This window comes from Scyliorhinus torazame, chromosome 7 (assembly GCF_047496885.1).
Source record: "Scyliorhinus torazame isolate Kashiwa2021f chromosome 7, sScyTor2.1, whole genome shotgun sequence".
Lineage (NCBI taxonomy): Eukaryota > Metazoa > Chordata > Chondrichthyes > Carcharhiniformes > Scyliorhinidae > Scyliorhinus > Scyliorhinus torazame.
In genome coordinates this window covers 76,237,853-76,259,150 of record NC_092713.1, presented here as the reverse complement: position 1 = coordinate 76,259,150, position 21,298 = coordinate 76,237,853, and the positions used below count along the sequence as shown (strand labels likewise).

Below are 21,298 nucleotides of genomic sequence, written 5' to 3'. Positions count from 1 at the left end.
GAATAAAATTATTGAAGTTAGACAAAAACTGAAAATACTGGACAATTTCTGCAGGTCTGACAGCATCTGTGGAGAGGTAGCAAATTTAAAACAGATTTGAGGAGAAACTACTTCTCCCAAAGGGTTGTGAATCTGTAGAATTCCCTACACCAGAGTGCGATGGATGCAGGGACAGTGACTAGATTCAAGGAGGAGTTAGACAGATCTTTAATTGGTAATGGGTTGAAGGGTTATGGAAAACGGGCATGACAATGGAGTTGAGGCGGGGATGGAATCAGCCATGTTCACGTTGAAGATGTTTAGACTCAGGAGGCCAAATTACTTACTTCTGCTCCTAGATCATGGGCTGGATTCTCTGGGCTGGAGACTATGTCCCCACGCCGGCGTGAAAACAGTAGCGTTTTACGGCAGGAAAACTGGCTCTAGCTGCCGATACGGCCCGGAGAATTGGCGGGTCCGTGGCCATGCATACGCACGGCGGTGATCTGCAGCGCCCGCGCCGTGCTTCATGACGGACGGCACTCATGGATCCGGCCCGTGAAATAGTCCCTACCTTTGGCTGGCTCGCGTGCCCCGGACCACCCCACCACAATGTAGGGTACTGATAATGGCACATAAAGAGATTAAAATGTGTGAATGGCAGAACAGGTGAGCAGAGTGTACAGGGCAACTAGAAAGTTGCTGAACTCAGTGTTAAGTCCGGAAGGCTGTAACGTGCCTAAATGAGGTGTTGTTCCGCCAGTTTGTACTGGGACATTGCAGCAGGCCATGGACGGCCATGTGGACGTGAGAGCAGGACGGTGAGTTGAAATGGCAAGTGACAGGAAGGTCTGGGTACTGCTTGCGGATGGACCGGAGGTGTTCTGCAAAGCGGTCACCCAGTCTGCGATTAGTTTCTCCAATGTAGAGTAGACCGCACTGGAAGCAGCGAATGCAATCGACCAGATTGAAGGAATGTTTAGGGCCTGAGATGGTGAGCAGGAAGGAGGTAAAGGGGCAGGTGTTACACCTTGAAGTAAGATATCATTAAGCAAATGATTTTGACAGCACATTTATGTTCAATTTTATACATTTTGTGATGAAAGGGTTCCATTTCACCTTGACATGTCTGTGAAACAATGTTCTTCTCATTTTAAAAAAAAAGTAGTAATTTTCCAATAAATCATGTGGTTTACTCCTGAGAATGTCATTAATGATCAAGAAGCAGTTGTATGTGGATCTTGGTAGACTAGGGAAGAGAAATATTTTTGGAAGACATAACCAGTGTAAGTGTTGACTGCATAGGCTTTGTTTCACAGCCTCAGTTTGACTGAAACTGACAATATATTTTCAACAATAAAGCTAATCTTTAACACTGTCTGCCATACAGATTCAACACTGTTTTGTTCAGCTACTCAATGAAGAAAATCCCTATTCAATCCTTCAAATTCAGACATACATTGATTAAATTAAATGATATAAAATATTTTAATAGTTCAGCTAATTAATTGCCTGCATGATAGCGTAACAATTTGGATAGTCAAATGATTCTTTTCAGATTAATGTTGCTCTTTTAGTCAGGCATAATATGAAATATGTATCATTTCATGGGCGGGATTCTCCGCCCCGCCGCGCCACATTTCTGCCCCGACTGGCCGGCGGGATTCTCCGTTACGGAAGCAGATCAATGGGGTTTCCCATTGTGGGGCAGCCCCACGCCGTTGGGAAACCCCAGGGCACCGGCCTAACAGAGAATCACGGCGGCGGAGAATCCCGGCCCATATTCCTGGTTTTGTGAAAAGGATGACTGTTTACTTTGATAATAATGAAAAAGGTTATTTTTCTGACCCGACATGAATGCACTTAGTTAATTGTAAGTATCTATCACTGAGTATGAGGTGAGAGTGACTACTCTTGGTATTTGACCAAGCATGACATCAAGAAGTCCTAGCAAAATTGATGTCAATTGGAATCAGAGGAAACATTCTCCCCTAGTTGAAGTCATGCAACGGAAGATGATTGTGGTTGTTGGAGACCAATCATCCCAGCCCTAGGGCATCACTGCAGGAGTTCCTCAGGGTAGTGTCCTAGGCTTAGCCATCTTTTGCTGCTTCATCAATGACTTTCCCTCTATTAGAAGGTCAGAGTGGGGATGTTTGCTGATGATTGCACAGTGTTCAGTGTTCACAACTCACCAAATACTGAAGCAGTTCATGTCCACATACATCAAGATCTCAACAACATTCTGGTTTGGGCTCATAAGTGGAAACATTTATGCCACACAAATCAGTATTACCATTGCTAAATCCCCACCATCTATAGCCTGAAGATTACCACTGACCAGAAACTTAACAGCACCAGTCATCTAAACATTGTGGCTACAAGAGCAGGTCGGAGGCTCCGTGTTCTATGGCTGTTAACTCACCTCCTGACTCCGAAAAGCCTGTATACAATCTAAAAGCCACAAGTCAGAAATGAGATGGAATACTCTTCATTTGGCTGGAAGGGTGCAGCTCCAACAACACTCAAGAAGTTTGATACTATCCAGAACAAAGCGGCCCACCATTAGGATTCAATCTCTCTACCATCAATGCACAGTGATAGCTGTGTGTACCATCCACAAGATGCACTGCGCAGCAACTCCCCTAGGCTCCTACAACAGCATCTTCTAAATGTATTACCACTATATATAAAAGTACAAAGACAGCAGACAGACTGGAACACCACCACGAGCAAATTCCCCTCCAAGTCACACATCCTGGCTAGGAACCATATCATTATTCCTTCACTGCTATTGACTCAAAATCCTGGACCCCTTTTCCGAACAGTGCTGCACTTCCTACTAGCACATGAACTGCAGGGGTTCAAGAAGGTTACTCAGCACTTTTCACAAGAAATGGTAACAAATGCCGACTTTGCCAGCGATGCTCAGATCCCATGAACAAATGAAGAAAAGGATGCATTGTCAAGTTACTGCAATGGAATCTCTACTCGTAACATCATGCTCCACCTCAAATCAAACATGTATGATTGGATATCTGAAGTGTTTCCTGCATCGAAGAGTTGTCAGACCAAGAAGCACTAAACTAACATTTTATTGGAAACAAAAGTGGATGGAGTTTGTTGAAAGGAAAAGTGTCTGAATAAAGCAGTCAGGTCCTTTCTGTAAACATTTGATATGTGTATATTCCTGCTATATCAAGGATGTGCTGGAGCCTTTAACATATAGTCAATTCTCTTGCATCTAACGTTTTTATCTCACCAATCTATTTTGTAGAACAAGTATTCACTAGAACAATTTTTATTGGACAAATATAGAGAATGATGGTTCAGCCATTTGCCACCCCTATCCACTAGTCTGTGCTATTGTATAAAGCAACTGTATTGTAGCTTTATTTTGTGAAGTTTAGATGTTCAAAGTCAATGTGACATTTATGTTAGATCCGGGGTTGCCTACCCCTCCTGATTGTCTGGAGGTCTCTTGGAATCAACAATTAATTTAATGCTTTTTGAATCCCAAAAGAAAATGTGGAAGGAGAGTTTGGGCTTTTGTATGCAGAATTTTTTACTCGTCACATTTGAGCCCTTACTCCAAGTCCTTCCTACTCAGCGTCATGAAAGAGAAATCATGCGCTGTGTGGAGATGGCAACACTGGGTACGTGGCATAGGTGGCATAATTCAGTTCCAACAGAATCCAAAACTAGGCAAACGGTGAGATGGATTCCCAAAACATACTAAGTCATAAATTATCAATTGAAACAAGTTCAAGAACAGAATTAACTTTAATCTATATATTTTTTAAACATAGAAATGCGGTACAAATAGAATGCAACAAACACAAAACAACTGCACTTCACAAAACTAAGAATTTAGGTATTTGTTTAATTGAAACAAGCTTAATTTGAAATAAAGTTCACTTGTTTCATAGAATTTACAGTGCAGGAGACCATTCGGCCCATTGAGTCTGCACCGGCCCTTGGAAAGAGCACCCTACTTAAGCCCATGTCTCCACCCTATCCCCGTATCTCAGTAACCCCACCTAACCTTTTGGATACTAAGGGGCAATTTAGCATGCCAATCCACACACATCTTTGGACTGTGGGAGGAAAGCAGAGCACCCAGAGGAAACCCACGCAGACACGGGGAGGAAATGCAAACTCCACACAGTCAGACACCTGAGGGCGGAATTGAACCCGGGTCCCTGGAGTTGTGAGGCAGTAGTGCTAACCACTGTGCCACCATGCCGCCCTTGATATGACACCTTTGTATTTGAGTAACTGTACAAATATCAACATGTACAAAAAAAGAACTTTGATTTTATTTTGTTAAAGAAACTGCTGTAAAATCTGGAACATAATTTGCGTTCAAATTTAGGAAAATAACTTGGATTTTCCAAATTTAGGAAAATAACTTAAATTTTCCAAAAGGACAAGTCGCGAGCCCCCAGCTGCAGCCTGTGATACCCCAGGGGACTACACCAACTCTGCGGTACTGCTGTCACCAACACCCTCCACCATCCCAGAGACACTCACCTCCGTTGGGCATGTTAGTGAAGAGGCTCCTGAGGCACTATCTGGTGTGCACCACAGACATGCGGCAGTACATCAGGTGGAGGTGGGAACCCTCAAGGGAGCAGACCGTCGGAGGGCGGCCCAACTCCAGGGACTAGCTGTTGTCCAGATGGGTCTCGTGTTTCTGGAAATGTCAGTCCCATCAATGCTGGAGATGCAGCAGCAGGGCCAGGGACGACATGAGGGGTTGTCCTCAACAATTCCAGTGCCAGTCGGTGCAATTGGCCCTGGGTCACTATCGGTGTGGAGTTTGCACATTCTCCCCATGTTTGTGTGGGTTTCGCCCCCACAACTCAGATGTGCAGGGTAGGTGGATTGGCCACACTAAATTGCCCCTTAATTAGAAAAAATGAATTGGGTACTCTAAATTTATAAAAAAATGTTTAAGCCCTGAGCGGAATTACTTGCTATGTAGATACTCCAACTAGGGAAGGGGCTGTACTGGACGTGGTACTGGGGAATGAGCCCCCGGCCAGGTGGTAGAAGTTTCAGTAGGGGAGCATTTCGGGAACAGTGACCACAATTCAGTAAGTTTTAAAGTGCTGGTGGACAAGGATAAGAGAGGTCCAAGTGTAAATGTGCTAAATTGGGGGATGGCTAATTATAACAATATTAGGCGGGAACTGAAGAACCTAGATTGGGGGCGGATGTTTGAGGGTAAATCAACATCTGACATGTGGGAGGCTTTCAAATGTCAGTTGAAAGGAATTCAGGACCGGCATGTTCCTGTGCGGAAGAAAGATAAATACGGCAAATTTCGGGAACCTTGGATAGCGAGAGATATTGTAGGCCACGTCAAAAAGAAAAAGGAGGCATTTGTCAGGGCTAGAAGGCTCGGAACAGCCGAAGCCTGTGTGGAATATAAGGAAAGTAGGAAAGAACATAAGCAAGGAGTCAGGAGGGCTAAAAGGGGTCACGAAAAGTCATTGGCCAATAGGGTTAAGGAAAATCCCAAGGCTTTTTACACGTACATAAAAAGCAAGAGGGTAGCCAGGGAAAGGGTTGGCCCACTGAAGGACAGGCAAGGGAATCTATGTGTGGAGCCAGAGGAAATGGGCGAGGTACTAAATGAATACTTTGCATCAGTATTCACCAAAGAGAAGGATGTTGAGTCTGGAGAAGGATGTGTAGATAGCCTGGGTCACATTGAGATCCAAAAAGACGAGGTGTTGGGCGTCTTGAAAAATATTAAGGTAGATAAGTCCCCAGGGCCTGATGGGATCTACCCCAGAATACTGAAGGAGGCTAGAGAGGAAATTGCTGAGGCCTTGACAGAAATCTTTGGATCCTGATTGTCTTCAGGTGATGTCCCGGAGGATTGGAGAATAGCCAATGTTGGAGAGAATTCTTCGAGACAGGAGCTGCTCCCATTTAGAAGCAAATGGACTTATTAGCGAGAGGCAGCACAGTTTTGTGAAGGGGAGGTCGTGTCTCACTAACTTGATAGAGTTTTTCGAGGAGGTCACAAAGATGATTGATGCAGGTAGGGCAGTGGATGTCGTCTATATGGACTTCAGTAAGGCCTTTGACAAGGTCCCTCATGGTAGACTAGTACAAAAGGTGAAGTCACATGAGACCAGGCGTGAGCTGGCAAGATAGATACAGAACTGGCTAGGTCATAGAAGGCAGGGAGTAGCAAAGGAAGGATGCTTTTCTGATTGGAGGGCTGTGACTAGTGGTGTTCCGCAGGGATCAGTGCTGGGACCTTTGCTGTTTGTAGTATATATAAATGATTTGGAGGAAAATGTAACTGGTCTGATTAGTAAGTTTGCAGACGACACAAAGGTTAGGGGAATTGCGGATAGCGATGAGGACTGTCAGAGGATACAGCAGGATTTAGATCGTTTGCAGACTTGGGCGAAGAGATGGCAGATGGAGTTTAATCCGGACAAATGTGAGGTAATGCATTTTGGAAGGTCAAATGCAGGTAGGGAATATACAGTGAATGGTAGAACCCTCAAGAGTATTGACAGTCAGAGAGATCTTGGTGTACAGGTCCACAGGTCACTGAAAGGGGCAACACAGGTGGAGAAGGTAGTCAAGAAGGCATACGGCATGCTTGCCTTCATTGGCGGGGGCATTGAGTATAAGAATTAGCAAGTCATGTTGGGCAGCACGGTAGCAATGTGGATAGCATAATTGCTCCACAGCTCCAGGGTCCCAGGTTCGATTCCGGCTTGGGTCACTGTCTGTGCGGAGTCTGCACATCCTCCCCGTGTGTGCGTGGGTTTCCTCCGGGTGCTCCGGTTTCCTCCCACAGTCCAAAGATGTGCAGGTTAGGTGGATTGGGCATGATAAATTGCCCTTAGTGTCCAAAATTGCCCTTAGTGTTGGGTGGGGTTACTGGGTTATGGGGATAGGGTGGAGGTGTCGACCGTGGGTGGGGTGCTCTTTCCAAGAGTCGGTGCAGACTCGATGGGCCGAATGGCCTCCTTCTGCACTGTAAATTCTATGAAAACTATGAAAGCTGTATAGAACCTTAGTTAGGCCACACTTGGAGTATAGTGTTCAATTCTGGTCGCCACACTACCAGAAGGATGTGGAGGCTTTAGAGAGGGTGCAGAAGAGATTTACCAGAATGTTGCCTGGTATGGAGGGCATTAGCTATGAGGAGAGGTTGAATAAACTCGGTTTGTTCTCACTGGAATGATGGAGGTTGAGGAGCGACCTGATAGAGGTCTACAAAATTATGAGGGGCATAGACAGAGTGGATTGTCAGAGGCTTTTTCACAGGGTAGAGGGGTCAATTACTAGGGGGCATAGGTTTAAGGTGCATGGGACAAGGTTTAGAGGAGATGTACGAGGCAAGTTTTTTTTACACAGAGGGTAGTGGGTGCCTGGAATTCGCTGCCGGAGGAGGTGGTGGAAGCAGAGACGATAGTGACATTTAAGGGGCATCTTGACAAATACATGAATAGGATGGGAATAGAGGGATACGGACCCAGGAAGTGTAGAAGATTTTAGTTTAGACGGGCAGCATGGTCGGCACAGGCTTGGCGGGCCGAAGGGCCTGTTCTTGTGCTGTACTTTTCTTTGTTCTTTGTTTGTTCTTTGCATCCCATGGAGAGGAATTGTCCAACAAGATGCAGGTAGAGTCAAAAAGCTGAAGAGGAAGACTGCGCTGAAGCACAAGCTACTCAAGTTTTGCCAAAGAAACAACTGTCAAGATTTTTCCAACTCAAAGTGATGGAAATCGTAACTGAGAATGACCTAAACAGGGAGCGCATTGCCAAAGTGAACACAGAATTCAATGAAGCCATGAACTGCTACAAGAAGATCTACTGGGAAAAGCAAAAGAAAGTTGTGCAACAGTCCCTGGATATATTTTTAGCTCCATTGGGACCTTGCTGTTTCAATTCAAAATCAGCAGTGTCCTTTAAAAGATTCTCAAAATTAAGAGACAAAAATTAACAGCAAGGTCTTCCTCCAAGTCAAAGTGCCCAACATCAAGGCTCTAAATCACTCAAGGCTGCCTCCACTGAAATGCATTCGTGATGTCCCCAAGCATTTCTGAACATATTAAACATCACCAGCAATTCATGGTGTCCAACCAAATTGGGAGGTTAATTTGAGAGGGCACAAACGAAAAGAAACACTGGGTGTGATTTAACGTCCTCATTGCGCCTGATTAGCGATGCTCAAAACGCCTCATGAGATTTAATTAAATCTTGTGAGACATCACGATTTGGATCTCGCCCTCACTGGGCGTGAACTTAACTATGACTTTAAAGGTGATTCCTATGGGAAACCGTGCTTCACTTAAAAGAGCAATTTTCAGGAAAACAACGACCATTTACATGAGGGCTCTCTGCATAATTTTTTAAAGTCAGTTAAACTGCAAAATATTCAAATGTTTTAATTATTATCCACTGTCAGTAGGAATGATACATCATTATTACGAATTTCAAAAATGAAAAATTAATATTATTTTTCATGCTTTTCTTAAACATTTATATTTCTTTCTTATTTATCTAATTTTCTATAGATGAGATTGACCTAGAGGGATTGAGATCTGCTGCCATTGGACAATAAGTGAAGATTTGTAGAAGAAAATGGAGACATTTGGTGACATTTAGGAACGGTGGTGTAGCAGTAATGTTGCTGGGCTTTTAATCCAGAGCCCAGATTAATGCGTGGGGGCGTGGGTTCAAATCTCACTGCAGCAGTTGGTGAAATCTGTAATATAAAGGTAGTCTCAGTCATGGTAACCATGAAGCTATCATCAATTCTCGCAAAATTCCATCTGGTTCACCAATGCCCTCTAGGGAAGAAAATATGCCATGTTTACCTCCTCTGGCTTACATGTGATTCTAGACCTACAGCAATGTGGTTCACTCTAAACTAACTTCTGAAATGGCCTTGCATGCCACTCTGTTCAAAGGTAATTAGGGATGGGTAACAAATGCTTGCCTTGTCAGCAATACCCACATTCCTTGAAATAATTTTAAAAATGCTTAAAATTCTGTATACCGATCATCAGGCAAATGAAAAGGTCTTTGAAATTACAAGAGCAAAAATAATTTTAAAAAGTTACATCCAGAAAAGAAAAAGTCATTTTATCGACCATTTAATCAAAGCTGAAAAGTCACCAAGATCTCTTCAGGCAAACTGGAAGGCAGCAGGAAGAGGGATTGACCTAGACGCAGTTTGATGATGGAAGTCACAGAATGGTTGCAGATGAGCTACAGTGGATGCATGGATGGCACAAGACAGACGAGCATGATATACCATGACAGCAGAGCTGCTGGCAGCAGCCAATGATACCATTATTCAACTCCCTACTGACGCAGCACTAAGCTTACATTATTTGTGACTTTCAGTTCTTCATCTGAGTGATGGGAAGGAGACAATATTCTGGATTTTGTATGATGTCTGTTATATTGGGCAAGCTGAGCACCAACATAGCCCCTGTTTGCAGCTGCCATGCTGAAATGTCAGTGAATGACTAAATGAAACATGAACTCATCGGCCTGAATTTTACAATCCCTTTTGGATTAACTTTGAGGCGGGGGAAGCAGGAAATTGTCCACCCTGACCTGGATGCAATTTTATGGTGGGATGAGCAGGCCCTTGGACGGGAAGCTTGGTTATATCCCTATTAAGGCTCTTATGTGGCCACTTGAAGGCTTTTCCTACCCAGGCTCAATTTCCAAGCTGGCTGGTGCCAGATATCTCAGGGTGGGAGACAGAAAACAGTAAGAGCCTCAATTGATACTGGGTAATGATTGTGGTGGGTGGTGGAGGGGTTGGGGAGAGAATGCCTACATCGCAAGCTCCCTTCCGAATGGGCAAAGCCCTCCATTCACGGACCACTCGACTCTCTCTCTCTCTCAGATTAGTTGACAGCTCTCAAAGAATCAGAGTATTGTTACAGTGCAGAAGAAGGCCATTTGGCCCATCATGCTACATCCTCCAAACATGCATCATGACTTAGTGCCATTCCTCTGTCTTTTCCCCATACCTCTGCACATAGTAATCATTTAATGCCCTCTTGAATGCCTTGATTAAACCTGTCTCCACCACACTTCCAGATGGTGCATTCCAAACCCGAACCACTCATGTGTTTTTTCTCACATCACATTTGCTTCTTTTGCAAATCACTTTAAATCAAAGTCCCGTTGTTCTTTTTTACGAACAGGAACAGTTTCTCCCTATCTACTCTGCCAGCGCCCTCATGATTTTAAACATCCCTATCAAATCTCCTATGAGCCTTCTTCTCTTTAAGGAGAACAGTCCTAACCTCTCCTCATAATTGAAGTTTCTTATCCCTGGAACCATTCTTGAAAACCTCTTCTGCACTCTCTCAAATGCGTTAACATCCTCGCTATAGTGTGGCCCCCAGTACTGCATATAATATTCCAGCTGAGGTCTCCACGTGGACATCCTTCCAAATGCAGGCAGAAGTCTGACCTGCTGCCAATCAAAGCTCATTAGAGCGTGAAACGGTACTGGGCCTGCCTTAGTCAGGAGGGATGTGTTAACTGTTAACTCTCCGATTTGCGAGGGTCAAGCCCCACCAGTGGAAATATTCAAATCATAGGAGTTTAAAAAACTCAGTGCAATGTTACCTGAACACTTAGCCAGATATTGTATTGACAGCTCTGAAAATATATGTCAATAACTAAACCGATTTGTTGACAAAACTGCCTGAATTTTCTGTGAAGTTGGCAAAATACAAAAATGGGTGAGAAAATTGGCATTTGATCCACCGAAGGCCATGTCGACTTTTCACACCATATTATGCACAACGTGGTGGAAACAATTGAGAGGGCTTGCACCGAATTGCTGGTGGGACGGTCTCTGATTTGCCTGTCCTGCCATGACCTCAGATCTTCTGTAATCCAGGTGTCATATTTAAAGGATACCCCTGTACAGAGCTAGCACTCTCTCGGTGATCAAAAGCTGGTAGAAAGGATTTAGCTTCCAAAAGGGAAGAAACATGTTGCCCCCAAATTCAGTGTCTCTTCTCTTGGGCGTCGACTAGACACAGTGGAGGTTAACCACAAAGTTCTCTGCACCCGCTCTGGGTGAAGAACCTCATCCAAGGATGCAAATCCAGCATGGGAGGCAGTGGCAGCAGTGCTGAACACCAATGAGCTACAGAGGTCAGCCACCCAGGCATAGAATGAATGATCTCCCCTGGTCCGCCAGGGTAAGTCATCCTTCTTATCTCTCTCAACTCAGAGACTCACAAACCCATTACACATCCACAAGGATCTGAATTGGTTGCCAGCTCAAGGAACATAACCACTCTCTCTCACACACAACTTTGTGTCCTCTATGGATCATGTCCTCATCCTGTCCATGGCACCACTCACTACCCAGGCATCCTTCTCATGTCAGGGGAGCACCAAGGTGTAGTGGCAAGTTAGAAAGGTTAAGAAGCTGTAGTTGCACAACATGGACACGGGTGTTAATCACTTATACAGAATATTGACGATGGTAAATACATTCCTAGTCACATCTCTTTGTCTACGGCTCCTTGTTATGATTGGGCATCCATGAGACATTGTGGGCCATCAGCAGCAGCAGAATTGTTCTCAGTCACCATCTATAACCTCATGGCCCAGCATATCCCCCACTCTAACATTACCACCAAGCCAGGGGATCAACCCTGGTTCAAAGAAGAGTGCAAGATGGCATGCCAGGAGCAGCACCAGGCATTACCAAAAAATGAAATGTCAACCTGGTGAAGCTGCAACAAAATAAGCAGCAAGTGACAGACCGAGCTAAGCGATCCCATGGCCAACAGATCAGATTGAAGCTCCGCAGTCCTGCCACATCCAGTCATGAATGGTGGTGGACAATTAAACAACTCACTGAAGGAGGAGGCTCCAGAAATGATCTTCAATGATGGAGGAGCCTGGCATATCTGTGTAAAAGACGAGGCTGAAGCATTCGCAATAATCTTTGGCCAGCAGTACTGAGTGGATGATTCATCTCTGTTTCCTCTAGAGGTCTCCAGCATCACAGATTCCAATCTTCAGCCAATTTGATTCACCCATGTGATGGTAAGACGGCTGAAGGCACTGGATACTGCAAAGGCTATTGGGCCTGACAATATTCCAGCAATACTACTGTGGATTTCTGCTCCAGAACTTGCAGTGCCCTAGCCAAGCTGTTCCAGTACAGTTACAACACAGGCATCTAGCCGGCAATATGGAAAATTGTCCAGGTATGTCCTGTACATAAAAAGCAGGGCAATTCCAACCTGACCAATTACCGCCCTATCAGTCTTCTCTCAATCACCAGTAAAGTGATGGAAGGAGTTATCAACAGTGCTATCAAGTGGCACTTACTTAACAACAACTCACTGAGGATCAGTTTGGGTTCCTTTAGGGTCACTCAGCTCCTGACCTCATTACAGCGTGGGTTTAGATATGGACAAAAGAACTGACCTCCAGAGGTGAAGTGAGAGTGACTGCCTTTGACAAGACATCATTTGATCATGTATGACACCAAGGAGCCCTAGCAAAATTGGAGTCAATGGGAATCAGGGGGTAAACTCTCCACTGGTTGAAGTCATCTAGCACAAAGGAAGATGACGTGGTGGTTGCAGGTCAGTCATTTCAGTCCCGGAACATTTCCTGCAGGAGTTCCTCAGGGTAGTGTCCTAGGTCTAACCATCTTCAGATGCTTCATCAATCACCTTCCTTCCAACATAAGGTCAGATGTGGGGATATTCGCTGTTGATTGCACAAATTTCAGTTCCATTTGCAACTCCTCAGACAGTGAAGCAGTCCATGTGCAAATAAAGCAATACCTGGGCAATATCCAGGCTTCGGCTGACAAGTGGCAAGTAACATTCGTACCACATAAGTGCCAGGCAATGACCATCTCCAATAAGAGAGAATCAAACAATCACCCCTTGACATTCAACGGCATTACCAGCACTGATTTCTCTACTATCAACACCTTGGGGGGTTACCATTGACCACAAATTGAACTGGACTGGCCATATAAATACTGTGGCTACAAGAGCAAGTCAGGGCTAGGAATCCTGTGGAGAGTAACTCACCTCCTGACCCCCCCAAAGCCTGTCCACCATCTACAAGGCAAAAGCCAGTAGTGTGATAGAATACTCCCCACTTCCACAAGTATTCACTCCCTCCATCACCAATGCATAGTAGCCTACAAGATGCGATGCAGGAACTCACCAAGGTTCCTTAGGCAGCACGTTCCAAACCCACAGCCAATACCATCTAGAAGACAAGGGCAGCCGATACATGGGGACACCAGCATCTGGCGGTTCTCCTCCAAGTCACTCACCATCCTGATTTGGAAATATATCGCTATTCCTTCACTGTCACTGGGTCAAAATCCTGGAACTCCCTCCCTAATAGCACAGTAGGTGTACCCACACCACATGGACTGCAGTGGTTCAAGAAGGCAGCTGTGTAAAAAATGAACTTTTGAAAAATGAGCAGTGTTCGTATCAATCAGTCTGGCTAGCAGGGCCCCGCCGGCAGCCAGAGCTGCAGGACGCACGCTGCGGCCCTGCTAGCCCCCTGGAAAATGGAGAATCACCCCGGACTTTCGATGAAAAAGTCCAGAGTGATTCTCGCCCATTTTCCGGCGGGGGTAGGGACTCAGTCCCCAAAAGGGAGAATCCCGGCCCTAGCCTGCCATTGATGGTGGGGTGGGGGGGAGGGGGGGGGGGGGGAAGGGACAATCGTTTCCTGGTTTTATGTTGCCGGGAAACATGCCCAGGGCCTTCTCGCGATTTTGTGGTAATCTCACAACCAAATATGCCTGTTCCGATCGGGTGCAGAAAATCTCCAACAGGTCAGAAAATGTTGCTTTCACTTTTGGGCCATGTCTAAATAACAGAATTTCATCAGACTCAGTTCAAATTTGAGCATATTACATTAACATAATTAATTCAACACGGAAACAATTCTGTCCTAAATTGTCAATACACTCTTAAGAGATCATGTGGATGGCTTGGATGGAAATTGAAACAGACACCCTTGGCTAACTTTTGGGAATGGGTATGGAGTGGGCAGACATATAGTTTCATACCACCGGCTGGTGCATAATTTTGCTTTGCCCGTGTGCCCATTTTCTGGCATCATCCCACCCCAAGCCATTTTCCCGGAGGCAGGATCAGAAGTGGTCACCAACTAAGCGAAGGTTAATTAAGGCCAAGTATCAGAGGCCAGTTGAAATTTTCCTCTCGACCTGCAAGCTTTGTGGCATTAGGGCCTGGCAGCTGTCTGAAGGTGGCATCCTGGTGATGAGGGCCAACATTCCAGGCAGGCTTGGAATCCCTCCCCATCTCTGGGGCTCCATCTAAAACTACAGGTTGCCCTTGGAGGGGACCCCCTCCACATTTTTTGGCCAGCAACTGTGATCATTAATTAATTCAAAGATTTACTGATGGGACACTTCAAGATATACGCACTCCGTAATGTCCAATGTCAGGCTGTATCTTCTGCCATGATGGAGTGACGATGAGCGTGCCCTCTGGCCACTAGTTGACCAATCCAGCAAAATAATTGCTGGGTGACTGCTCTTAACATTGTGGGGTGTTACAATCCTTGTTGATGTTATAACTGGATAGAAATATCCCAGAATAGAATCCTTGCTCTCGAGACCGTAACTTTTACTTATTTTATGAAATGTGGAGGAATAGCGTCACAGGTCCACTAATTAAATTTAACAAGAAAAAAAAGTCATAATACATGAAAAAAATTGGATTATAATACTCCCTTACTCCCCGTTTAGCATAATGATTACATACAGGTTTTTGAATTGGCACGGATTACAAAATACATCTTGAGCTATAATGATCTGATTAATACACAAAATCCTTTGAAGCATACAAGATGATTGTGGTAAGATACACTCCTCTCTGCGCCCAGGTGAATGCCTGTGGATTTCACCTGAAAATCCCCCAGATGATTCTTATACCATGAGCTACCTTGTATTTCTGAACTCCAACACAAAAATGATTTCAAATTCTGCTTTCAAATCTTCTTTTAAATTATCCTTTCCTTCCGCCGCTTTCATCAAGGTTTCGTTTTCAGGTTTTACACCTCTTCCTTCAGGTTTCCTTTGTCTTAAATGCTTTGACACAAGCCACCGATTTTGATAATTATTTAAAATATTGTCTCACAAATTGTAGTAATTTCTCACAAACCGTAGCACTACTACAGGTATCTTTCTGGCCTCACAGAATCCAATGTCTTTTTGACTCTATGTGACTTTTACTGAACAGTAATCTGTTCTGGTTCCTAGTTTCTTCTGTTCCGTTAAGGCCAGACTTTTGGAAACTTCTCTTTATTTCTCTAGTTTTGTTAACTAGCTGGACTTCAGGGGCGTCATTCTCCGACCCCCCAGCGGGTCGGAGAATGGCCGTCGTGAATTCCGCCCCCGGTTGCCGAAGTCTCCGGTGCTGGAGATTGGGCGGGGGTGGGAATCGGGCCGCGCCGGTTGGCGGGCCCCCCGCTCGATTCTCCGGCCCCCCTGCTCGATTCTCCGGCCCGGATGGGCCGAAATCCCGCCGAGAAATTGCCTGTCCCGCCGGCGTAAATTAGAGTACCTATTTATCGACGGGACAAGGCGGCGTGGGCGGGCTCCGTGGTCCTGGGGGGGGGCGTGGGGCGGTCTGGCCCTGGGGGGTGCCCCCACGGTGGCCTGGCCAGCAATCGGGGCCCACCGATCCGCGGGCGGGCCTGTGCCGTGGAGGCACTCTTTCCCTTCCGCCTCCGCCACGGTCTCCACCATGGCGGAGGCGGAAGAGACTCTCCCCACTGCGCATGCGCGGGAAACTGTCAGCGGCCGCTGACGCTCCCGCGCATGCGCCGCCCCGAGATGTAATTTCCGCGCCAGCTGGCGGGGCAACAAAAGCCGTTTCCGCCAGCTGGCGGGACGGAAATCCCTCCGGCGTCGGCCTAGCCCCTCAATGTTGGGGCTCGGCCCCCAAAGATGCGGAGCATTCCGCACCTTTGGGGCGGCGCGATGCCCGTCTGATTGGCGCCGTTTTGGGCGCCAGTCGGCGGACATCGCGTCGTTTGGGGAGAATTTCGCCCGAGGTGTCTGGCATCTGTTTTCTTAACCATTACTCCATAGTATGGCTTTTCTTCCAGCAAGGCGAAGAGAGATGTTCCCTCTTTAGCCTTCTAAAACCAACTATTTCTAGCAGAGCTGCAAGAGCTGCCTTATTTCTCACTACCTATCTCCAACTACAATTAAATTAGCTCAACTAAAACTTAAAGCTTCTCTACCTCACAAGGCTCTAGTTGCCAAGCAACCACTGCTGGTTTATTTACTCTTCACACTGTAGCCCTCTCTAAACACACTAGAACGACAGTTGGAATTCAACCAATCTCCACACATACTAACATCTTTGGCCAGCATGAATCTAACTATAGGTTTCACCCTTTAAGGCACAGAAATATTAAATTAAACTTAAAACTATATCTTGTTTCTAATGTTTACCAACATAAAGAAAAATCCCTTAAAACTATCTTTGTGGGACTTTCGGTGGCGTTTGAGAGCGGAGCAGCCGCGTTCAGGAGAAGCTCCCGCCGGTTTGCGATATTGTGGTCTTTTTTTGGGGGCTCCCCGCTGATTTTTTGGAAGAATTAAACCTCTCCGGGGTCGGGCCTGCCTCCCTCGCCCTGTGAAAGCGTCAAAGCTCCGTTTCACGGAGCCGGAGGGTTGGAAGGGTGGGAGAGGGGAGACTGGTCCCGGTGGTTTCGGCGGAGCGGCTGAACGTGGAGGAGGAGCGGGGATCGCGACTTTGTTCCCTAACCGTGAAAGCCGAAGGGCTCAAAGAGCACGGAGAGGAATTTTTTTTTTCTCTCTCCTTAAAACTTGAAAGGAACAGCGGGAGCGGAGCCAAACGGAGGCCGAGGCTGCAGGCTCGAAGCCAGGGCGTGATGTAGGTGAAATGTCCCACATTGGATGGCTCCCGCCTAGAATGTGCTAAGAAGACTGAAGCTCGGTTCCAGGGAAATTCTGGAGGTATACAAAAAAAGAAGAGAAAGAAGTTTTAAAGAAATTTGAGATTGAAGAAAGAAGGGTGAGACAAAGGAAAAATAATAAGCCGTTAAAGGATGCGAAAAGCAGCGTCGAGGAAGGGAGGACACGCAGGCTCGCCGTTGAATGAGAGGACGAGCAAAAGTGCTGACTAGATGGCGGAGGCCGGGCCGCATGGTGGGTCAGCACTACTTACGGTGGAGAAGATGACCGAGGTGATGGTGGTGGAGCTGGAAAAGCAGTTTGCGAGGCACATGGAGGCTTTGAGGAAGGAGATGGCGGTCGCATTGAAGTCATTGGTGGAGGAGGCAATCGCCGGTGAGAGTAGCTGTGGCAAAGACATCGGCCGAAGTGAGAGAGCTGGGCGAGAAGATGAAGGAAGTGGAGGAGGCCGTGTCGCAGCACAGCGACCAGCTCACCTCGATGGGGGACAAACTGCGGAGGGTGGTGGAGGTCAACAGGGGACTCCGAGCAAAGCTCGAGGACTTGGAGAACTGCTCGAGGCGGCACAATCTGAGAATTGTGGGCTTGCCCAAAGGGATAGGGGGTCCAAGGCTAACAGAGTACTTCGCTAAGAAGTTGGCGGAGCTGATGGGGGTGAGAACCCCTCCCGGTATGAGCTGGACCGAGCTCATTGGTCGTTAAGGCCGAAGCCCAAAGTGAACGAGCCGCCAAGAGCAGTAATCATCTGTTTCCATAAATACTGCATGAAGGAGAAGGTGTTAAGCTGGGCGAAGCAGAAGCGCGAGGTGCAGTGGGATGGTGCTGGAGTTCGTATCTACCAGGACATGACGGTGGAGTTGGCAAAAAGACGAGCGCCGTTCGGGCGAATGAAGGTGGCACTGTACAAAAAGGGGATGCGATTTGGTATGGTATGCCCGGCGAAGCGGAGGGTGACGTATGATGCCAAAGACTTTTATTTCGAGACAGCGGAGGCGGCTGAGGCATTCGTGACGGCAGAAGGCTTGGGACAGACGTGAGGAGCGGAGCTGGAAGAGAGACTGTGGACTGTGATTGGGGAGCTGGAAAATGTATAAATGCTCTAACTTTTTTACTGACGCGTATTGTAATTTACTTCTTTTCACATTGTTACAGAGTTCAAGTTATTGGTTGGGTTGATTGGCATTCTGTGTTGCGACGGTTATATCTTAGTTCAGTGAATTGTATGGGTTGGATTGTTGTTTTTGTTTCTCTGGAACTGGGTGGGAGGGGACGGTATATCTTGGCGGGGGGAGCCACCCGCGCTAGCTAACTAAAGTCGGCTAGTGAACGGAGATGAGGTGAGAGGAGGCCTGCGGACATTGGAGCCTGGTTGGATTGGATTGTTATACGTATCGGAACCAAGTGTGTCGATAGGGGGAATATTGGAGATGCTTCGAGTGTTTGGGTCTTTCTTGGGGTACAAACTAAATCTAGACAAGAGTGAGTATTTTGTGGTGTCTCGGGGGGGGGGGGGGGGGGGGGCTGCCATTCCCTAGGGCAGGGACTCACTTTAGGTACCTGGGGGTGCAGGTTGAACATTTCTAGTTTGGTGGGGAGAGCAAAAGCTGATCTGGCAAGGTGGGATGGTCTCCCTCTGTCACTGGCGGGTCGGGTACAGGTGGTTAAAATGAACGTGTTGCCGCGATTTTTGTTTATTTTTCAATGCCTGCCGATTTTCATGCCAAAGGCTTTTTTCAGAGAGATTGAGGGAAGGATTATGTCATTCATATGGGGACGGAAGGTGGCTAGAGTTAGAAAGGTGCTGCTACAGAGGGGAAGGCAGGCAGGTGGTTTGGGTCTTCCGAACCTGATGTATTACTACTGGGCGGCGAATGTGGAGAAGGCGCGGAGCTGGGTAAGAGAGGTTGATTCCCAGTGGGTCAGAATGGAGGAGAGTTGTGCAAGGGGTCGGGATTGAAAGCACTAGCAACAGCGCCGCTCCCGATAGCCCCGGGGAAGTACTCAGGGAGTCCGGAAACAATAGCTTCATTGAGAATTTGGAGGCAGTTTCGCCAACACTTCGGGTTGGGGGCAGGGTCAAGGGAAATGCTTATTCGGGGGAACCACAGATTTGAGCCAGGGAGGTGGGTTGGAAATTTTCAGAAATGGGAGGAGAAGGGGATTATGACACTGAAAGATTTGTTTCTTAGGGGTCGGTTTGCAGGATTGAAGGAGCTGGAAGCGAAGTATGGGCTGGAGCAGGGGGAAATGTTTAGATACATGCAGGTTCGGGATTTTTGCCATAAAGGAGATACAGAACTTCCCGGAGGAGCCGGCCTCCACATTGCTGGAGGAGGGGGACTGGAGAAGGGGATAGTGTCAGCGGTTTACGGAGCTATTTTGGAAGAGGAGAGGGCACCACTGGAAGGGATCAAAGCAAAGTGGGAGGAAGAGTTGGGAGAGGATATGAAGGAGGGGTTCTAGTGTGAGGTGCTCTGGAGAGTGAATGCTTCCACCTCGTGCGCGAGGTTGGGGCTGATACAGCTGAAGGTGGTATACAGAGCACACCTCACGAGGGCGAGGATGAACCGATTCTTTGAAGGAGTAGAAGATGTGTGTGAACGTTGCCGGGGGGGGGGCACCAATCACGTTCATTTGTTTTGGTCCTGTCCAAAGCTAGAGGATTACTGGAAGGAGGTTTTTAGGATAATTTCTAAAGTGGTGCACGTGAAACTGGACCCGGGCCCCCGGGAGGACATATTAGTGGTGTCGGACCAGCCAGGGTTGGAAACGGGTGCGGAGGCAGATGTTGTAGCCTTTGCCTCATTGATCGCCCAAAGGCGGATCCTGATGGGTTGGAGAGCAGCCTCTCCACCCTATGCCCTGGTGTGGTGGGGGGACCTGTTGGAATTCTTGACGCTTGAGAAGGTTCAGTTTGAACTGAGGGGAAGGATAGAGGGGTTCTACAATTCATAGGCATTATTCATTCTGCACTTTCAAGAACTGGATAACATCGAACATTAGTTGGGGGTGGAAGGATTGGGGGGATGGGGGCGGTGTGTGTTAATGGTGGCTATGGGTGATTCCTGATTCCTTTTTGTCATTTGTTTATGTGAACATGCGGGTGAATGTTTGGGGTTTGGTGGGAGGATGGGATCGTTGTTATTGATATGGGGATTGACATATTTGTTACTGATTATTGTTTATTGTTGGTGGGTGTAAATTTGGGAGAAAATGTGAAAAAGGAGGAGAATAAAGAAATATTTTTTAAAAAAAAACCTTTGTGAGGGGCTGCACGGTGGTGCAGTGGTTAGCACTGCTGCCTCACGGCGCCGAGAACCCGGGTTTGATCCTGGCCCTGGGTCACTGTCCATGTGGAGTTTGCACATTTTTCCCGTGTCACCCCCACAACCTAAACATGTGCAGAGTAGGTGGATTGGCCACTCTAAATTGCCCCTTAATTGGAAAAAATGAAAAAAATAAAGCTATTTTAAAAAAGCCACCCTTGCTTTCCTAACAGGGGTCCCAACCCAAGACCCACAATCCTGCCCTTTGATATAGGAGAAGAGCTGGTTAGCACTGTTGCTTCACAGCGCCAGGGTCCCAGGTTCGATTCTGCGGAGTCTTCGTGTGTTTCCTCTGGCTGCTCCAGTTTCCTCCCACAAGTCCTGAAAGACGTACTTGTTAGGTGAATTGGATATTCTGAATTCTCCCTCCATCTACCCGAACAGGCACTAGAGTGTGGCGACGAGGGGCTTTTCACGGTAACTTCATTGCAGTGTTAATGGAAGCCCATTTGTGACAATAATAAAGATTATTATTATTATATTAGTGTTCTTTGTGCCTAGAGTTATAAAATAAATGCGAGAGGAGTAAAGTGGGATCCAACCTACACAGCAAATTGTCTGGAAAAAATTGACAATGACTCTCAATGCAGCACTCAAGTTGTGGCATTGGGGCAGGCATGCTAGTGTAAAAAGAGAAGGAAGAGAGATCTGGGTTGTAGCACTTGCCTGACCCTTGTCCTGGCTCTGCTGACAGCAGTAGACCAATGTGGAATGGCAGCAGCGCACGCTGCTGGCTCATTTTGTGTAGACGGGGCTTGCAGTTTGTCCTTGGGGGAGGCGGAGAAGGAAGAGAGCAAAGTCATCATGAATAGTGTGTGCAGAACCTGAACTTGGGCTAAATGTTCCTCACTAAACAGGTGGTAATCTGGCAAAGCCATTTGTCCATTACAGCAATAGGTTCTGCAGCATGGTTGACCCGGTCATCCTTGTTTTCAAATGCCTCCAGCCCCTCCCCTCATTTTTGTAATCCCTTCTAGCCCTACAACCCCCTG

The 21,298-nt window shown here is 46.8% G+C and overlaps 1 protein-coding gene across 2 annotated transcripts in view; it reads right to left on the bottom strand.

Annotated features, from left to right (window-relative positions):
• Nucleotides 1-21,298, bottom strand: part of spata6 (spermatogenesis associated 6) — a 164,481-nt gene that overhangs the window by 9,362 nt on the left and 133,821 nt on the right. The window lies entirely within an intron of this gene.